Source organism: Geotrypetes seraphini, chromosome 18 (genome assembly GCF_902459505.1).
Source record: "Geotrypetes seraphini chromosome 18, aGeoSer1.1, whole genome shotgun sequence".
In the NCBI taxonomy this organism is placed as follows: Eukaryota; Metazoa; Chordata; class Amphibia; order Gymnophiona; family Dermophiidae; genus Geotrypetes; species Geotrypetes seraphini.
The window spans coordinates 20239630-20264536 of NC_047101.1; the positions used below are offsets into that span (position 1 = coordinate 20239630).

Sequence of the window (24907 nt, forward strand, 5' to 3'; positions counted from 1 at the left end):
ATAAAGTCTTGAAGCTTCATGAGCATATTACTCCAGGACTGGAGATATTTCCCTGGATCCTGGTGGCTTTTAGAATTTCTTTCAAAGTGTTCTGCATAACACAGAAATTCTGTTATGGGCTAGCTTCTTATTAAGGGGCCATTTTGCTTTTATCTTTCTTCATTTCTTTATGTTTTTAAGTTTCCCAAACAAAAGAGTTGTGGTGGGGATTGTACCTGGGTGCCGCCGATGTGCAAAGATGGCTGTGTAGCCATTTCTCTCAAAATATTGCCGGGCAAATGTTCTTGTGCCCGTTTTATTCGCATTAATAATTTTCACGTCAGTTTGGAACATGGCTCTTCTTTTTAGACATTTTGACACTGATTCTATAACAGGCGCCTAAAATTAGGCACCTACCTTAATTATTTATAAAGCTTAATCGGCACTGATAATTGCCAAATAGCACATCATAATTGGCTTAAATTAAAATTAATTGGGTGGCAGACACCTCTCTCGGTAGGCACCTATGACTTTCAGGTAGTCCAAAGCACCTACCAGAAAGTGGGCATAGGGCAGGATTCACTAAAGTCCCGAAATCTATCCTATTCGTGTCCTATCTGTTTCTGAGTCATTTTAGACGATCGATTCAGTACAGCTTGTCCATGCAAATGATCCAATCGTAAACACACCGCTATTAGCGCTGAAACATCGATCTGCATCCTTGTTGGTTTTGAAACTGATAACGCATGCGCTAGCTCTTTCGGACTTCACTGCGTAGAAATGGGGCGTGGTTTAATCTAGCTGGGGGAGGGATAGCTGACACTTTAAAGTTATATTTGAATTAGGATCTTTTTTTTTTTGGTTATTTGGCATTGATATTTGAAATGTACAATGCGCAAGGAGAGCACGGAGTAAATCCGCGATTTTCTTGCCCTGCGCATTATAAAGCCGAGATTCACTCCTGCGCTTGCTATGCGCATTCCAAAAAAAATAAAAAATATATTTCTAACGCTTAGGTACATGAAAGTTTACATATATTTCAAAGTTTAGATATATTTTAGATTTTTGTAGGGGAAGATATATATTTTTAATGGCATTCTTAACAGTTGCTAGGCAGAAATAGCCAGCGAGGCTGTAAACGACTGGTCCTCAGCAGTCGTAACTTTTTGGACAGGAAAGGCCAGTAAATGGTTTCATGAATCGACGTGTTAAGAAATTTACATGCCTTTTTAGTCATTTGCATGCGCAGATCGGATGGGGTGCGGATGGGGTGTGGAGGAAGGTTAGTGAATCGAGCCGGAGTCGGTACACGATCGGTTTGCTTAGTGAATCTAGCCCATAGTTAGGGGGTGGATCATGGGTGGATCTTAGGCATGTGTTTGCATGTAGGTATCTAACGTGGACTTAGGTGCCAGTAGACCGAGAAAACCCTGGCATAAATAGGAAATGTCGAAGGTTAGAGCACCCACCAGACACAATTCTATGTTTTAGGCACAGTATAGAATCAGGCCCTTTCTGGCACATACATCTATCTTAGAACTATTTTTGAAAGGGAAACCCAGATGCTTTTTCTGTTTGAAAATGACTCTAAGTCCCTCTTTTATTAAGATGCGCTTTCAACCCTGTCCTCAGAGTTAGCTGGCTAGTCAAATTTTCAGGATTTCTGCCATGGAAATGCATGCAAGAGATTTGCATGTACTGTCTTCTTGGTATGTAAATCTCTCTCATCTATATTCTTTGTGGATATCCCGAAAACCCAGCTGGCCAGGTGGTCCTTGAAGCCTTACCCCCTGTTTTACTAAGGTGCGCTATGCGTTTTAGCACGTGCTAACCACTAACGCATCCATAGACTAACATGCACGCGTTAGCGTAGAGAATGACAGGGTGACAAAATTCATCACCGTTCCCGTCCCCGCGGATAACCGCGGGAAACCATCTTCATGCCATTCTTTAAGGAGAGAGGAAAGAATCAGAGTATAATTGGGCACAACCACTGACCCGCAAGCTTTGCTTTGAAGAATGCTGGTGTAGAAGGACCAAGGTTGAAATAGACACTAGAAAATGACATGGGATTATTTCCCGCGGTTATCCGCGGGGACGGGAACGGTGATGAATTTTGTCACCGTGTCATTCTCTACGTTAGCGTTCAGAGCGTGGTTAGCGTGCGCTAAAAAGTATAGCTCACCTTAGTAAAAGGAGCCCTAAGTTGAAAACCAATGATTTACCAGATACCTCTACTGCTGATGCTGGGGCTTTAACCCTATCAAATGTATTTTATTTTGGTTATAATTGCCTCATATTATCGATCATGTTTATTCATTCTTTTTTTGTTTTGTGTTTTTATAATGTATTACTCATAGGAAACAGGGCAAGCCACAAATATATAAACACCAGAAGAACAAGTGGGGGGTGGGATAGACCACGTCAACCTTGGGGTAGACAATCTCTAGTTGTATAAATCAACTTACAACTATAATACTCCAAAATAGGACTTTCCATACCATTTGGACTTTTTCATGTGATTTTATATGTATTATGGTTGTAAGTTGATTTATACAAATAAAGATTGTCTACCCCAAGGTTGACGTGGTCTATCTCCCCCCCCCCCACTTGTTCTTCTGGTGTTTGACTTCACGTGAGGGTTTCTGTTCCCTTTTTTGTTGTTGTTCTCTATATAAACGCGGCATTCTTCAGAATAGCCTTACATACCATTATCTGCCCTCATTCATTTTATGGCCATTTTGACTGAGTAGAAGCCAATAATGTTCCCAAAGCCACTAACTCATATTTTGGATAGAAATCATCTGTTGCTAAGCAACAACATTGCAATGCTGGGCTAATGTGGTGTTGCGGAGCAGGGTTGCTAGGGAGGACAGATAAGATAGACTAATGCATAGGTGCCGATTGCTATTTCTTTTTTTTTTTTGTCAGCAATGGCCATTTAATATCCCTCTACCCTCGGGTACTGGTCAGCTGCCGCCGCCCTTAGAAGCATTCACATTTGTTTATTTACTGTATATTGCTTTCAACACATTACTTCTTTCTCAGGCTAAAAATATGACCCTCTACATAAAATATGAGTGAAGGAGCCATAAAATGAGCTATGTTCTTGGGTGACAAATAACTGCCAATGCCACTTTTATGAGTAGAACAATGGTTTAATTTGTTCCACGCTGTCATGCAAGATATAAGGGCAGTAAAATTACTGGCATGAGTTCATTCTCTCGCACATGCTGCCACTGGGATTTGCAAAGTCATCAGGCAAAAATGCGAGGTGGTTCTACGGCGAACAGGATATTTACAAAAACATGCTCTACAGTGAATCCGGCTTCCTGAGAGGGAAGTTTTCAAAGGCATTAAGAACATAAGAACATAAGCGTTGCCTCTGCCGGGTCAGACCAGGGGTCCATCGTGCCCGGCAGTTCGCTCCCGCGGCGGCCCCCCAGGTCCATGACCTGAAAGTGTTCCCTACCTAACCTAAAATATCCATACCCTATTCGCTCAATGTCCTGTAAGGTAAACCTCTATCTGTACCCTGTTATTCCCTTTGCTTCCAGGAAATCATCCAGTCCCTTTTTGAACCCCAGAATTGTACTCTGTCCTATCACCTCTCCGGGAAGCGCGTTCCAGGTGTCCACCACCCTCTGAGTGAAGAAGAACCTCCTTGCATTCGTTATGAATCTGTCTCCTCTCAGTTTTTCTGAATGACCTCTTGTTTTAGTTGTCCCTGCTAGTCTAAAGAATCTGTCCCTCTCCAGGGACTGCTCATAAAACCCTACAGAGAAAGAGGCAAAGGGGGAGGGGATCCTATCAGCCAGAAGGATTATCTTGATTCAAAACTAAAGGTCCCAGCAAAGATCCAAGTTTCACTCTTCGGCGTTTTGGGGAGAATTTTGCTTTACGACGCTCCAAAAAGGCGCCTTTTTGTGGATTTTTGTTCAGCGCGCCATAAGATTACTCCGAGTCAGTATCCCCCTGAGGAAGGCGTTGTTTCAACACGTCGAAACTTGGATCCTTGTTGGGACCTATTAGTTTGAATAAAGATAATCCTTCTGGCTGATAGGACGTCTCCCTTGCCTCTCAAATCATGCACTCTGCACTTGGTGCTCTACCCCACCTGTCCTGAAAACAAAGACAATACACAAGCGTTTTCAACTAGTGTGGAATTTTATTAGGCCGCAGCCATAACAGCACTATTACATCACAACTGTCATCAAATGAGCAGAATAACCAATCAGGTATAACCACATGATCAGGTACACAGCATATGCCTCTCCATCCTCTCCGAATGTGGGGTGCCGTAGGAGCTTCCCCTGCTCGCTGGACCTATCCCGTTCAAGGATGTGTCCTCTGATCAGCAGTACGTTGCTGTGAAGATCATGGCCTGGCCTCCCTGCCGTCCAAGCAAGGTGACATGCCCCATTCCATAAGCAATGTAAAGGTGTATGTCATTGAGTCATATGCTGTGCTTACCCTCCACTACCCGGGATAGCGAAACCTCGCTTATCGCGGGTTCCCCCCAAGTGCTGTAGCTGCGGCCTATATGCTACCCACTACTGTGCACTAAATATATATATGCCAAGGTACTGATAACTTTATCGCCTCAGTGTACTGAATCGCCTCAGTGTACTGAAAATATAAATATATGCAACCCACTGCACGGGTACTGCGCACTAAATATATATGCCAAAGTACTGATAACTGTATCGCCTCAGTGTACTGAATCGCCTCACTGTACTGAAAATATGCCAAGGTAAATATATATATGCAACCCACAGGTACAGATGACTTCATCGTCTCAGCTAAGCTGATGCAACCCACTGCACGGGTACTGCGCACTAAATATATATATATGCCCATGTAAAGGAGCATATCCAATGCACTGATGAGCCTAGCCAATGTACAGAGGAGCATATTCAATGTACTGATGAGCCTAGCAATGTACAGAGGAGCATATCCAATGTACTGATGAGCCTAGCCAATGTACAGAGGAGCATATCCAATGTACTGATGAGCCTAGCCAATGTACAGAGGAGCATATCCAATGTACTGATGAGCTTAGCCAATGTACAGAGGAGCATATCCCATGTACTGATGAGCCTAGCAATGTACAGAGGAGCATATCCAATGTACAGATGAGCCTAGCCAATGTACAGAGGAGCATATCCAATGTACAGATGAGCCTAGCCAATGTACAGAGGAGCATATCCAATGTACAGAGGAGCATATCCAATGTACAGATGAGCCTAGCCAATGTACAGAGGAGCATATCCAATGTACTGATGAGCCTAGCCAATGTACAGAGGAGCATATCCAATGTACTGATGAGCCTAGCCAATGTACAGAGAAGCATATCCAATGTACTGATGAGCCTAGCAATGTACAGAGGAGCATATCCAATGTACTGATGAGCCTAGCAATGTACAAAGGAGCATATCCAATGTACAGATGAGCCTAGCCAATGTACAGAGGAGCATATCCCATGTACTGATGAGCCTAGCAATGTACAGAGGAGCATATCCAATGTACTGATGAGCCTAGCAATGTACAAAGGAGCATATCCAATGTACTGATGAGCTTAGCCAATGTACAGAGGAGCATATCCCATGTACTGATGAGCCTAGCAATGTACAGAGGAGCATATCCAATGTACTGATGAGCCTAGCAATGTACAAAGGAGCATATCCAATGTACTGATGAGCTTAGCCAATGTACAGAGGAGCATATCCCATGTACTGATGAGCCTAGCAATGTACAGAGGAGCATATCCAATGTACAGATGAGCCTAGCCAATGTACAGAGGAGCATATCCAATGTACTGATGAGCCTAGCAATGTACAGAGGAGCATATCCAATGTACAGATGAGCCTAGCCAATGTACAGAGGAGCATATCCAATGTACTGATGAGCCTAGCAATGTACAGAGGAGCATATCCAATGTACAGATGAGCCTAGCCAATGTACAGAGGAGCATATCCAATGTACTGATGAGCCTAGCCAATGTACAGAGGAGCATATCCAATGTACTGATGAGCCTAGCAATGTACAGAGGAGCATATCCCATGTACTGATGAGCCTAGCAATGTACAGAGGAGCATATCCAATGTACTGATGAGCCTAGCCAATGTACAGAGGAGCATATCTAATGTACAGATGAGCCTAGCAATGTACAGAGGAGCATATCCCATGTACTGATGAGCCTAGCAATGTACAGAGGAGCATATCCAATGTACTGATGAGCCTAGCCAATGTACAGAGGAGCATATCCAATGTACAGATGAGCCTAGCAATGTACAGAGGAGCATATCCCATGTACTGATGAGCCTAGCAATGTACAGAGGAGCATATCCCATGTACTGATGAGCCTAGCAATGTACATAGGAGCATATCCAATATACTGATGAGCCTAGCAATATACAGAGGAGTATATCCAATGTCCTGATGAGGCTAGCAAATGTACTGATGAGCCTAGCCAATGTACTGAGGAGCATATCTGGATCAGTGTGTACCTATCACCCTAATTATCCCATCTTCCCCATAATCCACGAATGTGAGACCAGTAAATATGCGGTCCTAATGTGTGTGTGTAGTAGCTCTGGAAGGAATGTAAACCGTAAGGGAAGCATCGGACATAATGTCCTGTAGACGCAGTTGAAGTAAAGTAAACCCTCCTTATGAAGGTCATATAAAACCCCGTATGTAAAGCGTTAAATGGATAAAGCGAAAGTAAACCCCTTAAGGTAAATTAATTTATTTTGTGAATTTATGTATTTATTTATTTCTTTTGTTATACATCCATGACCCCAATGTAAAGCCAGAATCTAGCCAGCGTCCTTGTCAATCCGTGTGATAGAGGACGCAGTTTCTAGTCTACATCCATTTATAACCTTCATGTAACCAAAATAAAAACTTGTTTCTAGCCAGCCACCCTCTGTAGCCGATATATGAACATGCCGACTCCATCTATATCCCTCTAAAGCCCTGTCAGTCAACGATTATAGACCCATGTATCGCACTTACCTACCAGATGCTGATTATCGGACTGCCGATGTTTGTGAGTACAGGATTCCACGTGTCAGCTGTAGTGGGCTCCTGTGCAGGGCTAAGGTCTCTGGTAATGAGGTCATAAGCAAGATGGCCGTGCCGGTGATGAATAGACTGTGTGGGAAAGAAAACCATTAATACATGAGGTGTGCAGGAAGGACTGAGGCTGAAACAGACACTTCAGAATGACAGTCTCTGGTATCCAGAGCAGATATTGTGATGTCATAATGCCTCATTCCACCAGTGCCTAAGAGCCAATCATATCAGTGATGTCACAATGGCTTCATTATTCTTGGCTCACATAAGAATCAGAGCATGAATGGCCACAACCACTGACCCGCAAGCTTTGCTTTGAAGAATGCTGGTGTAGAAGGACCGAGGTTGAAACAGACACTAGAAAATGACATGGGATTATTTCCCGCGGTTATCCGCGGGGACGGGAACGGTGATGCATTTTGTCACCGTGTCATTCTCTATTGGGCACTATTCACTGTTTCAACCTACAAAATTGGTCCATTCATATCCCAAAAGAGAATGAACAGGATCTTTCCAGTGGAGGGCTAAAACTTGAACTGCTTTTTGACTGAAGATGATCTGTGATGCCACTGCGAAGACTGCCTCTTGCTTTCAAGCTCATAGTGATGCACTCAGGTTTCATCCCCTGTAACGATTTCTGCCACGAAGTCTTCTTCATTGTCATACTACGCCACAAAGGCTGTGAAAGTCTGCACATGAATCATGTGCTCATGAGATGTTGGGAGGGGCCTTAGGCATCTGGGCCAATCAGGATTTAGGCCCTTCCCCGGTGCACCCCAGGATGCACCGGGAAGGGGAAGGTCCACCATTTTGTGCAAACTTCCACAGCCCTTTTAAGCACCCACCATACACACAACTTGCGATACTTGAGAATGGTATGTGCGGATCTGATACTGACATCCAATTCCCTGGCCAGAACTTCTAAAGAAATATGCCTGTTTCCATGAATAATGGCATCAGCATGACCCACCTTCTCCTCATCAGGTATTGAATATTTATAAATGCATGTACCAACTCTTACACTCTTCTCTCATCAATGCAGGCATCTCTTCTATGAATTTTACAAGGTTTCACACTATCCAACCACAAAAATCTGATGACTTCTCGCTGCTTCTGTACCGTGCAAACAGCTAAGGGTGCCACCATCTAATATAATAAAATGGTAAGCCGCGCATGCGCAGTTCCTAAGTGTGCGCTGCTTTTCCGTGAGCTGTAGCGACACATAGGAAGTGCGCATGCGCGGCTTACGGTTCTTTGAAAGACGCGGCGGTGGCTCCTCTCACGATCCCCGCCTGCGTCGGACTTCCGACGCAGCTGGGGATCATGAGAGGAGCCACCGCCGCGTCTTTCAACTAAAAAAAAAAAAAAAAAAGTCAAGACCGAAGTTTTTTTCTATTTCAGAGACGCTGCAGCGGCTCTCTCTCTCTCTCCGGTCATCGGCGTCGTCTTCGTTCCTCTCCCCGGCACACCCGAACCCCTGTTCAGTCTCCCATCCGACCCTACCTTCAGCTCCCTTAGTTCCTTGCCGCCGCTCCTCTTCTCTTCCCACCCTGTGGTCCCAACAAACGTCCTTACTCCAGCAGGGGCCGCAGCACTCTAAACACGCTGCTTGGCGGCCTGCTACTGCCCGAAACGGGCAGAGCAAATCAGGGCAGTAGCAGGCCGCGAAGCAGCGTGTTTAGAGTGCTGCGGCCCCTGCTGGAGTAAGGACGTTTGTTGGGACTGCGGGAAGGGGGCGGCAAGGGACTAAGTTGGCCGGTAGTGCTGTTTTTCCGTGATGGAGGAACACGCGAAAAGAAAACAAAATAAAGAAAACGTTGGCCCCTGCCGAAGAAGTGGAAGGTGGAGGAGGGGCGCGAGGAGCCGGAGAGCTGTATGTAAGTGTGTGTGTGCGCGCGTGTGTATAGCCGAGGAGGAAGTGCAGCAGGAGCAAGGAGGTGGGGAGAGTGGATTTCCCCTACTTGGATGTCAGTAAAAGCTTTGGTCCTGTGATCCTCACTCTTTTCCTGGGGCTACTGCTGGACAGGGGGGGAGCAGGACATAAAGGAGAAGAGCTACTGCTGGACAGGGGGAGGAGGGAATGGGAGGGGTGCTGCTGCTGCTGGACAGGGGGAGATAAAAGGAGAAGGGCTACTGATATATGAGGGGAGCAGGGAAAGGGGGGGGAGGTGTTGCTGGACAGGGAGGAGGTAAAAATAAGGGAGAAGGGCTGCTAGCACCTGTTAATGTAACGGGCTAAACAACTAGTTTTGTATAAAGTGCCCTATCAATTAAGCACACTATGCCATCTATTGGACAGTGACCAGCACGGAGAGGGACAGAGCACACCAAACATAATACAGTGGGAAAAGAGCAAAAAGGGTCTCAATGAACAGGGATTTGTCTTTATTGACACAACAAAAGCCGTGTTTTAGCATACAATGCCTGCATCCAGGGTCGGCCAATAAGCAAAATACGACTACCAAACTTCGGTGCAGAGAATGGCCACCCGGATGGTCTCAGGACTCAAGGATCTTCCATACGAAGAACGGCTTGACAAATTACAGCTATACTCGCTCGAGGAGCGCAGAGAGAGGGGAGACATGATCGAGACGTTCAAGTATCTTACGGGCCGCATCGAGGCGGAGGAAGATATCTTCTTTTTCAAGGGTCCCACGACAACAAGAGGGCATCCGTGGAAAATCAGGGGCGGGAAACTACGAGGTGACACCAGGAAATTATTTTTCACTGAAAGAGTGGTTGATCGCTGAAATAGTCTTCCACTACAGGTGATTGAGGCCAGCAGCGTGCCTGATTTTAAGGCCAAATGGGATCGGCACATGGGATCTATTCACAGGGCAAAGGTAGGGGAGGGACATTAGGGTGGGCAGACTAGATGGGCCGTGGCCCTTATCTGCCGTCTATTTCTATGTTTCTATGAGTCAGTTCTAAAGCCCGAGCACAGAGAACAATCTCTTAGACCTGTGTTGCTTCAGCAGGAAAGTGTGCTCAGGCTTTAGGACTGATTCTGATCCTTGAAGTTTGATCCTTAAATTTTGCTTATTGGCCGACCCCTGATGCAGGTGTTGCATGCCGAAACATGACTCATGTTGGGTCAATAAAGTATCTTAACACTTCCTCTAAGAATGTATCTAATGAGGAGGAGTGTGGCATTGTGGTTAAAGCTACTATGTTAGAAAGAAAATGTTTCCAGGATCTATATTTGTCCTTTATGAATATTTTAGCCTCTTAGATGTAATTTTACCTGGCAGCACTGCAGTCTCAGCACCCTGAGATTGTGAGTTCAAATCCCACACTGCTCCTTGTGACCTTAGGAAAGCTACTTAATCCTCCACTGCCTCAGGTACAGTAGATAAACTGTGAGCCCACTGGGACAGATATCGAAAATGCTTGAGTACCTGTGTGTAAACCACTTTGAATGTGGCTGTGGAACTACAAAAAGGCAGTATAGAAGTCCCTTCCTATCCCTTATCTTCCTTGCATGGGAGTTTGAAATACCAGGGGTGTTCATTTCATGAAATACTGTCAATTTGCTGATATTTGTTTTGAAACACCCTTGTACAATATATATATATATATATATTAACAGTGTTTGAAAAGCATATACTGGACACCAACTTTAGTTACTCTTGGTAGCAAAGCAGTTTTTAACTTCAGTTAGGTAAGACATCTTCTGAATTGGTTCTTGATATGTTCCTTTTGATGTTATAAAGACAAGTAGTTTTGGGGTTTTATCTTTTAATTTGTCTTAAGGCAATTGGATTATATTGGTTATCATGCCGCTGTACTGGGCCATGGTGCGCCCACACCTGGAGTACTGCGTTCAGCACTGGTCGCTGTACATGAAGGAGGGCACGGTACTACGCGAAAGGGTCCAGAGAAGAGCAACTAAGATGGTTAAGGGGTTAGAGGAGCTGCTGTACAACGAAAGATTAGAGAAACTGGGCCTCTTCTCCCTTGAACAGAGGAGATTGAGAGGGGACATGATCGAAATATTCAAGATAATGAAGGAAATAGACTTAGTAGATAAAGACAGGTTGTTCCAAGGTAGGGAGAACGAAAGGTCACTCTCTAAAGTTGAAAGGGGATAGATTCCGTACAAACGTAAGGAAGTTCTTCTTCACCCAGAGAGTGGTAGAAAACTGGAATGCTCTTCCGGAGTCTGTTATAGGGGAAAACACCCTCCAGGGACTCAAGACAAAGTTAGATAAGTTCCTGCTGAACAAGAACATGCGCTGGTAGGGCTGGTCTCAGTTAGGGCGCTAGTCTTTGACCAGAGGTCCGCCGCGTGAGCGGACTGCTGGGCACGATGGACCACTGGTCTGACCCAGCAGCGGCCATTCTCATGCTCTTATTGCATTTATGTTCCTATGCTTTATCATTTAGTTATATGCCCCTGAAGAAGCTGCACAGACGAAACGCACTGGGCGCAACTTCAGGGAGCATTTTCAACAAATGTATTCATCCTCATTTGGTCGACGTGTTGTTTTATGCTCCATGGTGGATTCCCCTATTTTCTCAAATAAGAACGCTACTGCACTTCAGGCTGGAAGATATGTGTGGTCGTTGCTACTCAGCTCTTTGCTCAATAGATTAGGATTATACAGGGTAGGCCATGAAAAAGTAGCCCACCTCTAATACCGGTTCTCCCTGCAACAGCTAGTAGTGATTGTAGAAGGCTATAGACATGAACGGGGACCACTTTCAACATCTGTTCTAACTTGTGGGTACGGGAATAAAAACAATCCACTTGCTCATTCATCTTGTCATACTATTGCTGGAGGTGGGCTACTTTTCTGTGGCCCACCCTGTATAATTCAGACTAACATGCCAAGGAAGCAATGAACACATACTTTAAAAAAAACAGGTCATAATAACAGTGTGTACACATAAGTATCTGATTATTTTACATTGTGTTTTGAATGTGAAATTAAAGAAACATGCACGTAATTTTGAATTTCCAGTCATTCCTTTTTTCTTACTGGTTTCAGGATATGCAAAGGAGTTGAATCAGCATTTTGATAATAGTGATGAATTCTTCATCACACTTGGCAGTCTAGCCTGGAGGCTGTGTGTTCCAATCAAGAGACCACAGGCATGCAAACGGAAAGAAATACCAGTTTGTAGAGACAGGGGCTTCTATAAATTGCTTCACTTTGAGGAAAACAACAACCCAGCTCAAGTCAGGGAAGCCCTAATTGTTGTTGACATGAGGCTCATTGTTTCAGGCTAGCTTTCTTTTGCCATGCCCCGTTTGCAGTTTCTCAGCCCAGAGTTCGTCACCAAGAGCTTCTTAAGATGAGGCTGCAGTGCTGCGAGGTAAAATTACATCTAGGAGGCTAAAATATTCATAAAGGACAAATACAGATCCTGGAAACATTTTCTTTCTAATATACATAGTACATAGTAGATGACGGCAGATAACGATCCGAATGGTCCATCCAGTCTGCCCAACCTGATTCAATTTAAATTTTTTAAATTTTTTCTTCTTAGCTATTTCTGGGCAAGGATCCAAAGCTCTACCCGGTACTGTGCTTGGTTCCAACTGCCGAAATCTCTGTTAAAATCTACTCCAGTCCATCTAAACCCTCCCAGCCATTGAAGCCCTCTCCAGCCCATCCTCCCCCAAACGGCCATGTACAGACTGTGCAAATCTGCCCAGTACTGGCAGAAGAGGAGACTGCAAGGGGATCTGATAGAGACTTTTAAAATACTGAAAGGATTCGACAAAATAGAACAGGGAACAACCTTATTCACAATGTCAAAGGTGACTTGGACAAGAGGTCATGGACTGAAGCTGTGGGGGGACAGGGCCAGGACAAATGTCAGAAAGTTCTGCTTCACACAGCGAGTGGTGAACGCTCTCCCGGAAGAGGTTGTGGAGGAAACCACCATTCAAGGATTTAAGGGCAAGTTGGATGCACATCTTATTCGCCAGGGTAGGCCTAGCTGGGCCTACCCTGGCGTGTGCGGATCGCCGGACTAGATGGACCCAAGGTCTGATCCAGTGCAGGCATTTCTTATGTTCTTATTAGAGAATGACACGGGGAGCGATCCCCGCAGGGAGCTGCGGCGTGGCTGCGGTTTGGCTGCGGGTTATGGAGACTCCAAAGCCAAATCGCCGCAGACACGGGGACAAAAGTTTTCACCGCCCGCAAAAACGGTGAAAAGATTTGTCCCCGCAGGCCAATGTACCCCCTTCTAGGAACCGCTATTTACCTGTGTTTCACCGTGCTCCTCATTTGTCAGATCAACCCTTCCTGCCAATAGAACCCGCCCCCCCCCCCCGACGATCGCCGGCAGGAAGGTGCTCAGCCCTTCATGCCGACAGAACCAGCCCTCCCCAACGATCGCGGCAGGAGGGTACCCATCCCCTCCTGCCTACCCCAACAGCCCCCCCGACGATCGCAGCAGGAGGATATCCAACCCCTCCTGCCAGCTCCCCAACAGCCCCCCTATGATCACTGGTAGGAGGGTGCCCAACCCCTCCTGCCGGCCCCCCCAACGGCCCCCTATATCGCCAATAGGAGGGTGCCCAACCCCTCCTGCCGGACCCTCCCCCAACAAACCCCGCCATCCCGAAACACCACCCTTAGTCTTACTTTCCAAGTTGGACCGGACAGCTCCTCGCTCGTCTGGCCAGCAGGCCTGCCTCCGTCCAAATGAGGCGGGCCCGCCCCTACCCTGACCAACCCACAGGATCCTAGGGCCTGATTGGCCCAAGCACCTAAGGCCCCTCCTATAGCGGGAGTGGCTTTAGGTGCCTAGACCAATCAGGCCCTAGGATCCTGTGGGTTGAGCAGGGTAGGGGCGGGCCCGCCTCATTTGGACGGAGGCAAGCCTACTGGCCATACGTGTGAGGAGCCGTCCGGTCCAACTTGGAAAGTAAGACTAAGGGGGTTCCGTGGTGGGAGGGTTCGTTGGGGGGGGTCCAGCAGGAGGGGTTGGGTACCCTCCTGCCGGCGATCTTAGGGGAGGCCATTGGGAGGACCGGCAGGAGGGGTTGGGTACCCTTCTGCTGCGATTGTCGGGAGGGCCGTTGGGGGGGGTCTACAGGAGGGGTTGGGTGCCCTCCTGCCGTGATCGCTGGGGGGAGGGGAGACTTGCAGCCCATCAGAGCCAGCCTTGATTGAGCTGTAAACTAGAGAGTGACACGGGGAAAATATTTGTCCGCGAACTTGGTCCCCATCCCTGTGAGCTCTGTCTCCGTGAGCTCGGGCCCTATCCCCATCCCATCCCCACAAACCATCTCATCCCATTTCAACAAGCCTCAAATAGTTTTATACTGAACTTATTTTATTCAAGTATAAAAAGAAACAATATTCTATACAATTGTCATTTTATAAATTAGAGCTTTGGCTGCTGAACTAGAGGAAGAGTTTTAAAGTTTTAAAGAATGTTTCCTTTATACGTAAATAAAGAAAAGTATATAAAATCGTACCCGTTTGAGGCTTTTATGTATGCAGCGGTGACGGTGACGGGGCGGTGAATGGGGTTGCAGTGGCGGTGACGGGGCGGTGAATGGGGTGGCAGTGGCGGTGACGGGGCGGTGAAGGGAATGGCGGTGACGGGGCGGTGCAGAGGATGGTGAGACGGGGACGGGGCGGTGACGGGGACCAATTTTTTCACCGTGTCATTCTCTAGTTCTTATGTAATATTATTTTCTAATTCTAGATCCTCTGTGTTCATCCCACGCTTTTTTGAACTCAATCACCGTTTTCCTCTCCACCACCTCTCTTAGGAGCGCATTCCAGGCATCCACCACCCTCTCCGTAAATTAGAATTTCCTAACATTGCTCTTGAATCTACCACCCCTCAACCTCAAATTATGTCCTCTGGCATTCCTTTTCTCAGGCCTTAATGAGCATCATTTTGTAAAGTCATGTCTAGGGTTACCAGACGTCTGGATTTACCATGCAGGAGAGGACGAAGGCATAGAGAAGTTGTGAAAAGTCCGGTTCAGAAAAATAGTTTCTTATTTTCCATAGCTGTAGATAGTAGAATGAAGACAAAGCCCACTTTACGAGATATGGTCAGTAAATGATAAGTTAGAGTCAAGAAGTACCGCTAGGCTACGGACTTGGTCTTTGGAGGTTATGGTAGATGATTCCCAGAGGAGAGAGGATCCGAAGAAGTTCAGTTTCTCTGGCGTTTATTTGGAGCTTGTTTGCGGCCATCCAGATTTTGATTTCTGAGAGACAGTTTTGTAGTTTTGCAATCTGGGAGTCACGGTTCAATCACTACCAGAAGCTATGCAGGTGCCAGTTGATATTCCTGTATAGTTCTTAGTACCTAGGGTGCTTTTAGAAATGCACGTTCCATCGTCTACTTCACCGAGTTGTAATGTAACAGCAATGGGTTACTGACCATTTACAGAATTGCTTCAAGCTTATTAGTTGCTGCTTGGTTATGTTCAGGGATTTCCTTTCAGGTTAGATTCATTTTAACATGAGCCATATCAGGTTCTGGTACCCTTCTGGATCAATAACTTATTTAGTTTGACAGATAGCATTGCATTGCGATTGGTCATTACTACAATGAGAGAGAAAATTCTCTGTTGTGAGACAATTGGGTTTCTTTGAATTATTGCTAAAAATGGCATGAACAAAATACAACGTGCTACAATTTCAATTTATATCTATCATTAGATAACTCAGAATGTGCTGTTGCACTACAAAACGAATATATGATGAATTATGTTTGAAAATACAAATGGGTCATTTTCCCAGAGTAATTCAAAAGATATTCCAACACAAAAAAAATCACTAGGAACCTAAGATTTATAACCATTATTAATAGAACCGACCAGTGGTGTAGTAAGGGGGGTCCTCTCCTCGCCATTTGCGCACCCCCTTCCCCCACACCTCTAGTTCACTGCCGTGAGCAGCAAGAACTTCAACGTGCTCCTTGCGACATCTCTCCCACTGACGCCACTTCCGGGTGCAGCGCACAGCAAGTGACGTCAGCGGGAGAGACAACGGGGTTGCGAGAAGCACATTGACGTTCTCGTTGCTTGCAGTGGTGAACAACTAGAGGCATGAGGGAAGGGAGGGCACATGTGCAGCCGGGGGGGGGGGAATCAGGGAAGGAGTGGGGAGGGCACAGTTTGAAACCGCTCAAAATTTTCCACAAGCAACTTTTGAAAGCAGTCCAAACGGGCGAGAAAACTGTGGACCTGGTAAAGCTACCTGGAAGGATCCCCCTTCGGGGCCTCTCTGTTCTGCCTGAGGGCTTCTAACGTCCTGCTCTCGCCTTTGAGCTTCACCTTCCTGGCCAGAAAGGCTAAGCCAGGGGTGGGCAACGAGGGCCGGAATCCAGTCGGGTTTTCAGCATTTCCCCAATGAATATGCATGAAATCTATTTGCATGCATTGCCTCCCATTGTATGCAAATGGATCTCATGCATATTCATTGGGAACTCTACTGGATTCCGGCCCTCGTTGCCCATCCCTGAGCTAGGCTATTCCCTGCCTTAAGGTAGCTCAGATCCAGCCTCAGTGAGGGAATGTTCTTATGGAAACCCTGCCTTCTAACACCCAGACTAGATTGGCTTTATAGTTTTCATATGTCATGTTTTAACTTTCTATAACATAAAAATGTGTTTCTTTCCAGAAAAATTAATATATGGCTGGATATTGCACAGTAAAGAAATAAGCACAACAAATGCAACTGTCTACCATATAACAGAGGGTCATATTGCCTTTTTACTCAGAGAAGACAGCTAATATCGCAGCGTCTTTCAAAATTTTTTTTAGCTCCGGTACACTAAACGGAGCAAATGTTTTTCACAGCACATTATCATTGAAATTACAAAATTGCAAAACCAATAAAAAAAAAATTAAATCTGAGAGTTATTCATTTAAAGTTTTTAAAGCTGTGTATGGGTTATTATAACAACAGTGAAACTAAAGTAGATAGAATAGAATTGCTAGTCAATGCGATGGAAGAGCTTGTTTTTGAGTGCAAATGAACTCAAAACGTGGCTCGATAGTCAACAAGCACACACGCATTTCATCATGCACCATCTGCAGTCGTTCTCTTATTTTTCGATGTAATTTCAGTCAGAGTTGAAAATCCAAATTCACAAAGATAAGAGGGTCCAAAAGATAACAAAGCCTTGATTGTTTTATTGCTCAATTTAGCATAATTACTGCTTAAAAAAATAAAAATAAAGCTAAAATTACTTGCCATTAGTTTTCAAGGACCAATCAAGTCAAAGAATGATGATTGTCTAGGTCAGGGGAGGCAATTCCGGTCCTCAAGAGCCACAGGCAGGTCAAGTTTTCAGGATATCCACAATTAATATGTATGAGATGGATCTTCATGCACTGCCTCCTTGAGATGCAAATCTATCTCATGCATATTTATTGTGGATATCCTGAAAACATGACCTGCCTGTGGCTCTCGAAGACCGGAATTGCCTACCCCTGGTCTAGGTGGTTGTATCCTTACGCAAACAGAAGCTCATAACATTGACAGACTCTTGCGTACATGACTTACATTCTAGTGTATACTTATGAAGGGAATTTTTAACAACCTGGAATCTCTTTGGGGCACACCACTGCGCCGGCACACAGTTCGAGAGACACTGTAATATTGTATGAGTTGGGAATCAAGCATCAATCATGTGCTTCAACTAATTCAGAAGGTTCAGATGAATAGGGTAATTTCCTGTGTCTTAAATGCCACTCCCAGATCGATAGATGCATCCCTAATTTTAAACTCAGACATTAGAGCTTCACTCTGTATTTTCCAATATGCATATAGAGTGGAATCACGAGCCACATGGAATGCTTCACATGCTTCATCTACTGGATCTGGGGTTCAGGTGCACATTCACCAGGAAGACATCACAGTGATATTCAAAACCTGGGCCTATATTTTTTTTTTCTAATTTGTTTTTGGTGACAGAAATAACTGAATTGGAAATGAGCATTTTTCCTTGCTAAATCAACCGTTCATCTGCATTAAATGTGAATCAATTTTATTTTTCCCCTGACTTTGACAACTAGTTCGAAAGCCCATGCATGACCCACTTTATCGGATACTGGCTGCTATTTGCTTCTTATAATAACATAGTATTATCTTTTGTACTTGGAGTACAATAGCAGGATGCTTCTGATTTTCAAATGCATTTCTTTAGCTAAGACAGACTTTACTTATGCAAATAAGCTTTTATAAAATCACCTGCCCGATTACCTGAGCTGAGCAGAAGTGTTCCAAGGGGTGGGATTGAGGAAGGATTTCAATTTGCATACTTGCTTTTGAAAATTCAGCCATATGCATGCAAATTAAGCCAGACAATTTGTTTATGCTGAAGAGCAGGTGTAAATATAAGCATCTAAAGTCCCTGAGGTAATTTTCAGCAGAAATATGGGCATACTTTAATTTTGCAAATTTGCTGAAGTCCGCACATGGAAAAGAAAACATACACATGTGTGCAGCTAGAAAATTACTCCGCAAGAAGACAATTTTCAAACTGCATTCATAGCTGCATAGTCTATGGCAGGGTTCTCAAAGTCCCTCGTTGAGGGCCGCAATCCAGTCAGGTTTTCAGGATTTCCCCAATGAATATGCATTGAAAGCAGTGCATGCACATAGATCTCATGCATATTCATTGGGGAAATCCTGAAAACCCGACTGGATTCCGGCCCTCGAGGACCGGAGTTGCCCATGTCTGACCTAAACCCTTGACTATTGCTGTACAGGGATCTCAAAGTCCCTTCTTGAGGGCCGCAATCCAGTCAGGTTTTCAGGATTTCCCCAATGAATATGCATTGAAAGCAGTGCATGCACATAGATCTCATGCATAGTCATTGGGGAAATCCTGAAAACCTGACTGGATTGCGGCCCTCAAGGAGGGACTTTGAGACCCCTGGTCTATGGGCACTGGGTACGGGGAGGAGTGGCTTAGTGTTTAGAACAGCTGCCACAGTACCTTGAGCTTGTGAGTTCAATTCCCACTACAGCAACTTGTGACTCTTGGCAAGCCACTTAATTTATTGTCCCATATAAACTGCTTTGATTCTGTAAACCACACAGGAAAAGCAGTATATTAAATCCCATACCTTTTACTTTTTACTGGTAAAATTGTAGGATTATCCGTAGGGGCCACCGATGCTCAAAACTTACCGTGCCTTTAACGTCCGTTGCTAAACCAGTTCTGCTAGTTTAGCAGACAAGCGTTCTAGCTTCTCATGCACAAAATGGCTCCCTGGGATCTTTTTCGTGCTCCGTAGCAGTGGCCGACAAATTGTATGAAGTACAGTGAACTCATTAATATTAAAATGAGCACACCGGGCAATGCCCAGACATTGCTGGGTGACGCACAAAATGAGGCACTGAACTTTTAACTCTCCAAAATTACCGGCAGGTCTGGGGCTGCCGATTGCCATGAGAGGTGGAAGTTAAAAATACATTCATCATACTATTATATGGTGGGGGAACCAATAAAAAGCATATATATCTCGCCATATGCATGTGTTAAAAGCGTGTTTCAGGCGTATGTGCGTATACTGGCAGGTCTGTGATTGTCAAATTTCATGAGGTGGAAAAAATTTGAAAAAAAACCCCCCCCAAAACATTTTCATGATTTGCTGGTAGTTCTATGCTTCCCAATGGCGCTTATGATATGTGCCTATGACGTGCTACGACATGTGTGTCTACGACGTAGCTTTTCCTGATGCATGCGCACATTTCTGCCTCTTTCCGTGAACTATTCTGCACGTGTGTCAACCGCTTTCTCCGGTGACTGATTGGATGGAATTCCCGTGGACCTCCTTTGCATGTAAAGTTTTCTAAACTAAACTAAACCAAACCTTAGGTTTATATACCACACCATCTCCGTAGACGCAGAGCTTGGCACGGTTTTCTGATCGTCATTTAGAAATCGTAAAAATTTACCGGCAATACGACGGCTCAGGGGATTTTAACGGGGACTTTTGAGCATCAGGCCCTGCATCAGGTATTAGAAAGAGCAAGAGAAACGAGGGGGAGGGGGGGGAGTGATCAGGAGTGACTTTAGAAGACTGGGGGGTTCCTTTTACTAAGGTGTGCTAGCATTTTTAGCGCACGCAGGATATTACCGCGCACTACGCGGCTAGAACTAATGTCTAGCACGCGCAGCTATTCCGCGGGTCAATGCCCTAACGCAGCTTAGTAAAAGGAGTCTGGACTGGAGAGAGAGAGGTCCGCTCCTAATTAGAAATGTTGTGGCCTTGTTTAAGATTTTCAAGGAATAACACAGCTTGCTAAGTTCAATGCAAGCTGCTTTATTCCTTGGCACAGAAGTCATTAACTAACTTACAATATGGTACTGAGTTACTTCAGGTTAATGACTCCCATGGTAATGTAAGCTGCAGTAAAACTGTATTACGGCTTAGCAAATACCCCTTTAACCCTTTCAGGACCATAAGGATCGTAGGCCAATTTTTGTGGTTTTGACGACATTTTTATGGTAAAAAGGGCTTGCAGATGCCAAAAAATTGATTTTTTTTTGTGAAATATCATTATTTTTATTTAAAAAAATCACACTTCTGGCTTATGGACAGTGTGGCAAGTGAATCTTCTCGTCAATCTGGCAACGACGCCAATGAATGAATGTCGGAACCCGTTTGTTTACATAAAGGCAGTATCCTATGGAATCCGTACATATCAAATTTAGAACTGTAGACTATCCCAATCAAAATTGATAGGATTTTAAAGTTATGGGACAAATATGTCCCTTGGTCCTGAAAGGGCTAAATGATGGCCAACTGATGGTCTTTCTTCATTCAGCACAGCTCAAACCAATGGGAACCTATCTCATTGAAAATACAGCTCTTTAATACACACTAAGGCCCTGTTTTACTAAGGTGCGCACTAATTGATTTAGTGCACGCTAAACGCTAACGCGTGCATGTTAGTCTATGGACGCGTTAGCATTTATGCATGCACTAATTCGATTAGCACGCTCTAATCGGTTAGCGCACCTTAGTATAATAGGAGGGGGTAAGGGGGTCTTTTGACTAACCTGCAGTAATACATGCTTGCTGCAGCTTAAAATGCCTTACCACGTGGCGTGCTCAGGTGTTGCATGGTAATTTTGACATCAGCGTGCACCTCCTACCTACTAAAATATTTTTTAGTGCAAGGGGCAGGGAATAGGCAGGTTCTGCGTTCATCCGTTAATGCAGCCGCATTGCCACAACACTAACCAACTGGCGTGTGCTTAGCATGTGATCCCACAGGCCTGAATTCTGTAACCGGTGCTGTTGTCGGCGGCTGCCTTAAAAGTAGCCGCCGATCGAGTGTCAATCCCGCAACGGGTACAGAATTGCACCTCTGACAAAAGGTAGGCGCCAGAAATGGAGGCCAGGTTTTTCCCGGTGAATCCCACCTCCATAGGCACTTGAGGCTGCCCAATTGCCACTTCCGGCATTAGTCACGTCCATATTGGCGTTAGGCGACCTAAAGAGCCTACAGAGGTGCGATTCGGGCACCGATATTTAGGCCCTCTTTTACAAAGGCGCGCTAAGCCGTTTTAGCTAAATCAACGCGTGCGCTAACCGCTAACTCGTCCATAGGATAACATGCGCGTGTTTAGTGCGTGCTAAGATTTAGCGCACACTAAAAAGCTTAGCAGACCTTTGTAAAAGAGGGGGGTTAGGCGCTAGTAGGCGCTTTGAAACTCTGTTAAAACGTTGTTTTAAACAACATTTTTTACTGAGCTTGGGTGCCTTCCTGAGCCTAAAAAACCAGCATCAGTTAGAGAATTTGGGCCTTACTGCCTACAAAATAGGTGTTGGTAAATGCTCACTTGGGAGTGGCCATGACCTAATTGGAAAATTAGCAGGCGGCCATTAATTGCCCCCCCCAAATAGAAAAAGGGGCCATGTCACCCATTCAGGAAAAATGTTTCGTTAATTCACTTTAGTTTTACATACATTATGCAATTCGCTGAGCAGTGGCATTTCCCGTGCATGAGCTATGAAAGGGAGGCTGGCGTTTATTGAAAGTGGAGACTGGATGTTGCAGCTCTTCTTCAAGTTTACCTGTTTCTTAATTCAAAAAAATTAGGATTTTTCCTGATTATTACAAAAGAAAAAAAGAAGAGTTTTTGCTTTCGAGACCTGAGGCTCTCCAGTTGGGATCTGCCTTCTTTCTTAAATATCCTTGTAAATGTATTTAACCGATAGGTACTTACAAGTCGATTTTGGAAGAGATCAGACCAGATATGTCACTCAAAACCCACATGATTTTATGTACTTATTGATATGCAGATAATGCGTGTTGTTTTGTCGGTCTATTTTATGGAATTTGATGATTGTTTTTGATACTGGAAACCACCTAGACTTAAGGCGGTATTTAAACGTATTAAATAAATAAATATTTATTTACATTTATTTATTTCCATGATGAAGTTATGACTATCTTATATACAAGGAGATGTATATTGATACAAGATCCTCGGTATGTGTTGAATTAGGTTAAAAACTTGTATTGAAAATTCTTGAACTGTAGCTAGGACAAATCTAACCTGTAAATGTATACACTTCTCCCTCGTCATTTGCGGGGGATATGGGCAGAGCCGGACCACGAATGGCGAAAAACCTCGATTATCCGGCTCTGACCCACCCCCACCTCCCTGTCGCCTTCCCGGCCTTACCTGGTGGCCTAGAGGGCTTTCGGGGCAGAAGCGATCTTCCTACGCTCCTGCCCCGTGCAGATCGCCATCAGGAAATGGCTGTAGGGAGTTCCCGACGTAGTCTCGAGAGACTACAGGAACTCCCAGCAGCCATTTCCTCATGGCGATCTGCATGAGGCAGGAGCGTAGGAAGATCGCTCCTGCCCTGAAAGCCCTCTAGACCACCAGGTAAGGCCGGGAAGGCGGCAGGGAGGAAAAAAAGATGGATTTTTTTCACATGAAGACTGTTTTTTTAATTTTCCCCCTCCCCAGAAAAAATCGCGATTATATGAAACCACGAGTGCAGGAACCGCGAATGGGGAGGGAGAAGTGTATTATGGATATTGGTATTAGAGCCCTAGTATGTGTCAAGTTAGGATAAAATCTTGTACCAGGAAGAAACAACAACTTGTACTGTAACTATGGCAAATTGTATACAGTGCTCTCCTGCGAATTTGCAGTTCGCAGACTCAATCATTCGTGGTCTGCTCCGACCGCCTCTTCCTGTAGTAAAGTCAGGCTATACCAATCAGGAGCTGCATGTCAAAGCAGCTCCTGATTGGTGTAGCCCAACTTTACTACAGGAAGAGGCGGTCGGAGCAGACTGCGAGTGATTTTTCTTCACACGCCGGTTCTCCAGCTGCCCTCTCCTGCCTCCCCTGCCTTATGACAGGCGAAAAATCGCATTTGCGGTTTTTCAAAATTCATGGGGGGTTCCTGGAACGGAACTCCCACGAATTTGAGGGGAGTACTGTATTATGTATGTTAACCTGTAACCCGTCCTGAACTCTTTAGGGAGGATGGGATAGAAAATGAATTAAATAAATAAATAACACCCCCCCCCCCCCATTTACAAAACTGCACTGCTCCCGATGCTCATAGGACTGAGCATCGGGCGCAGTGCAGAGCATTCAGCGCGTCAGCCTGCGCTAAAAACCGCTATTGTGGTTTTGTAAAAAGTATGTGTGTGGGGGGGAATAAATTTTTAAAAATGATCTTAGTGCATGGGAATGATCTTCCTAAGCCAACAAACACTCTCCTAGCCTTGCAAAAGAATATGTATAAAAACCTGAAAAATGTACTTGGTACATCAAACTTCAATGAAGCCAAAGTTTTGGGTGCTATTAGGTGCTATAAATCATTTAGGTACATAGTTTTTTTTGCTTAGATAAGAGTGCATTGAGTTAGAAACATAGAAATATAGAAACATGATGGCAGATAAAGGCCAAATGGCCCATCTGCAGTAACCATTATCTCATCCTCTCCCTATTGGCTAAGATTTTAAACATTTGCATCTCCTCTTCCTATAGGCTAAGGCTCTGTGCACCTGCATTGTGAGGTCATAGAGCTGCCCATTTGCAGTAACCATTATCTCTTTCTCTCTCCGAAAGATCCCACGTGCCTATCCCAGGCCCTCTTGAATTCAGACACAATCTCTGTCTGGAAGACTGTTCCATGCATCTACCTCCCTTACTGTAAAAAAATATTTCCTCAGATTACTCCGGAGCCCGTCACCTCTTAACTTCATCCTATGCCCTCTCATTGCAAAATTTCCTTTCAAATGAAAGAGGCTCAACTCATGCACATTTATATTACGTAGGTATTTAAACGTCTCTATCATATCTCCCCTCTCCCACCTTTCCTCCAAAGTATACAGATTGAGATCTTTAAGTCTGTCCTCATACACCTTATGACGAAGACCACAAATCATTTTAGTAGCCTTTCTCTGGACTCACTCCATCCTGTTTATATCTCCAGAATTGTACACAATCTTCTAAATGAGGTCTCACCAGAGTCTTATACAGAGGCATCAATATCTCCTTTTTCCTACTGGCCATGCCTCTCCCTATGCAATCTAGCATCCTTCTAGCTTCCGCCGTCACCTTTTCAACCTGTTTGGCTACCTTAAGGTTATGGCATACAATTACACCTAAGTGCCGCTCTTCTGTCATGCACGTAAGTTCTTCACCCCCTAAACTGTAACGTTCCCTCGGGTTTTTGCAGCACCAAATACATGACCTTGCATTTCTTAGCGTTAAATTGTAGCTGCCACATTTCAGACCATTTTTCAAGCTTCGCCAGGTCTTTCTTCGTGTTATTCAAACCATCCGGCGTATCTAACTCTAATGCAGATTTTGGTATCATCCGCAGAGGCAAATCTTACCCAACAATCCTTCAGACCTAT

The 24907-nt window shown here is 44.8% G+C and overlaps 1 protein-coding gene across 10 annotated transcripts in view; it reads right to left on the reverse strand.

The window, feature by feature from the left end:
• GRIA1 (glutamate ionotropic receptor AMPA type subunit 1) overlaps positions 1–24907 on the reverse strand; it is an 843377-nt gene that overhangs the window by 411338 nt on the left and 407132 nt on the right. For all 10 annotated transcript variants that reach the window (XM_033927803.1, XM_033927802.1, XM_033927807.1 and 7 more), the window contains one exon: positions 7000–7137. The gene's annotated coding sequence lies outside the window, so the exon portion shown is untranslated. The remainder of the gene's footprint in view (positions 1–6999; positions 7138–24907) is intronic.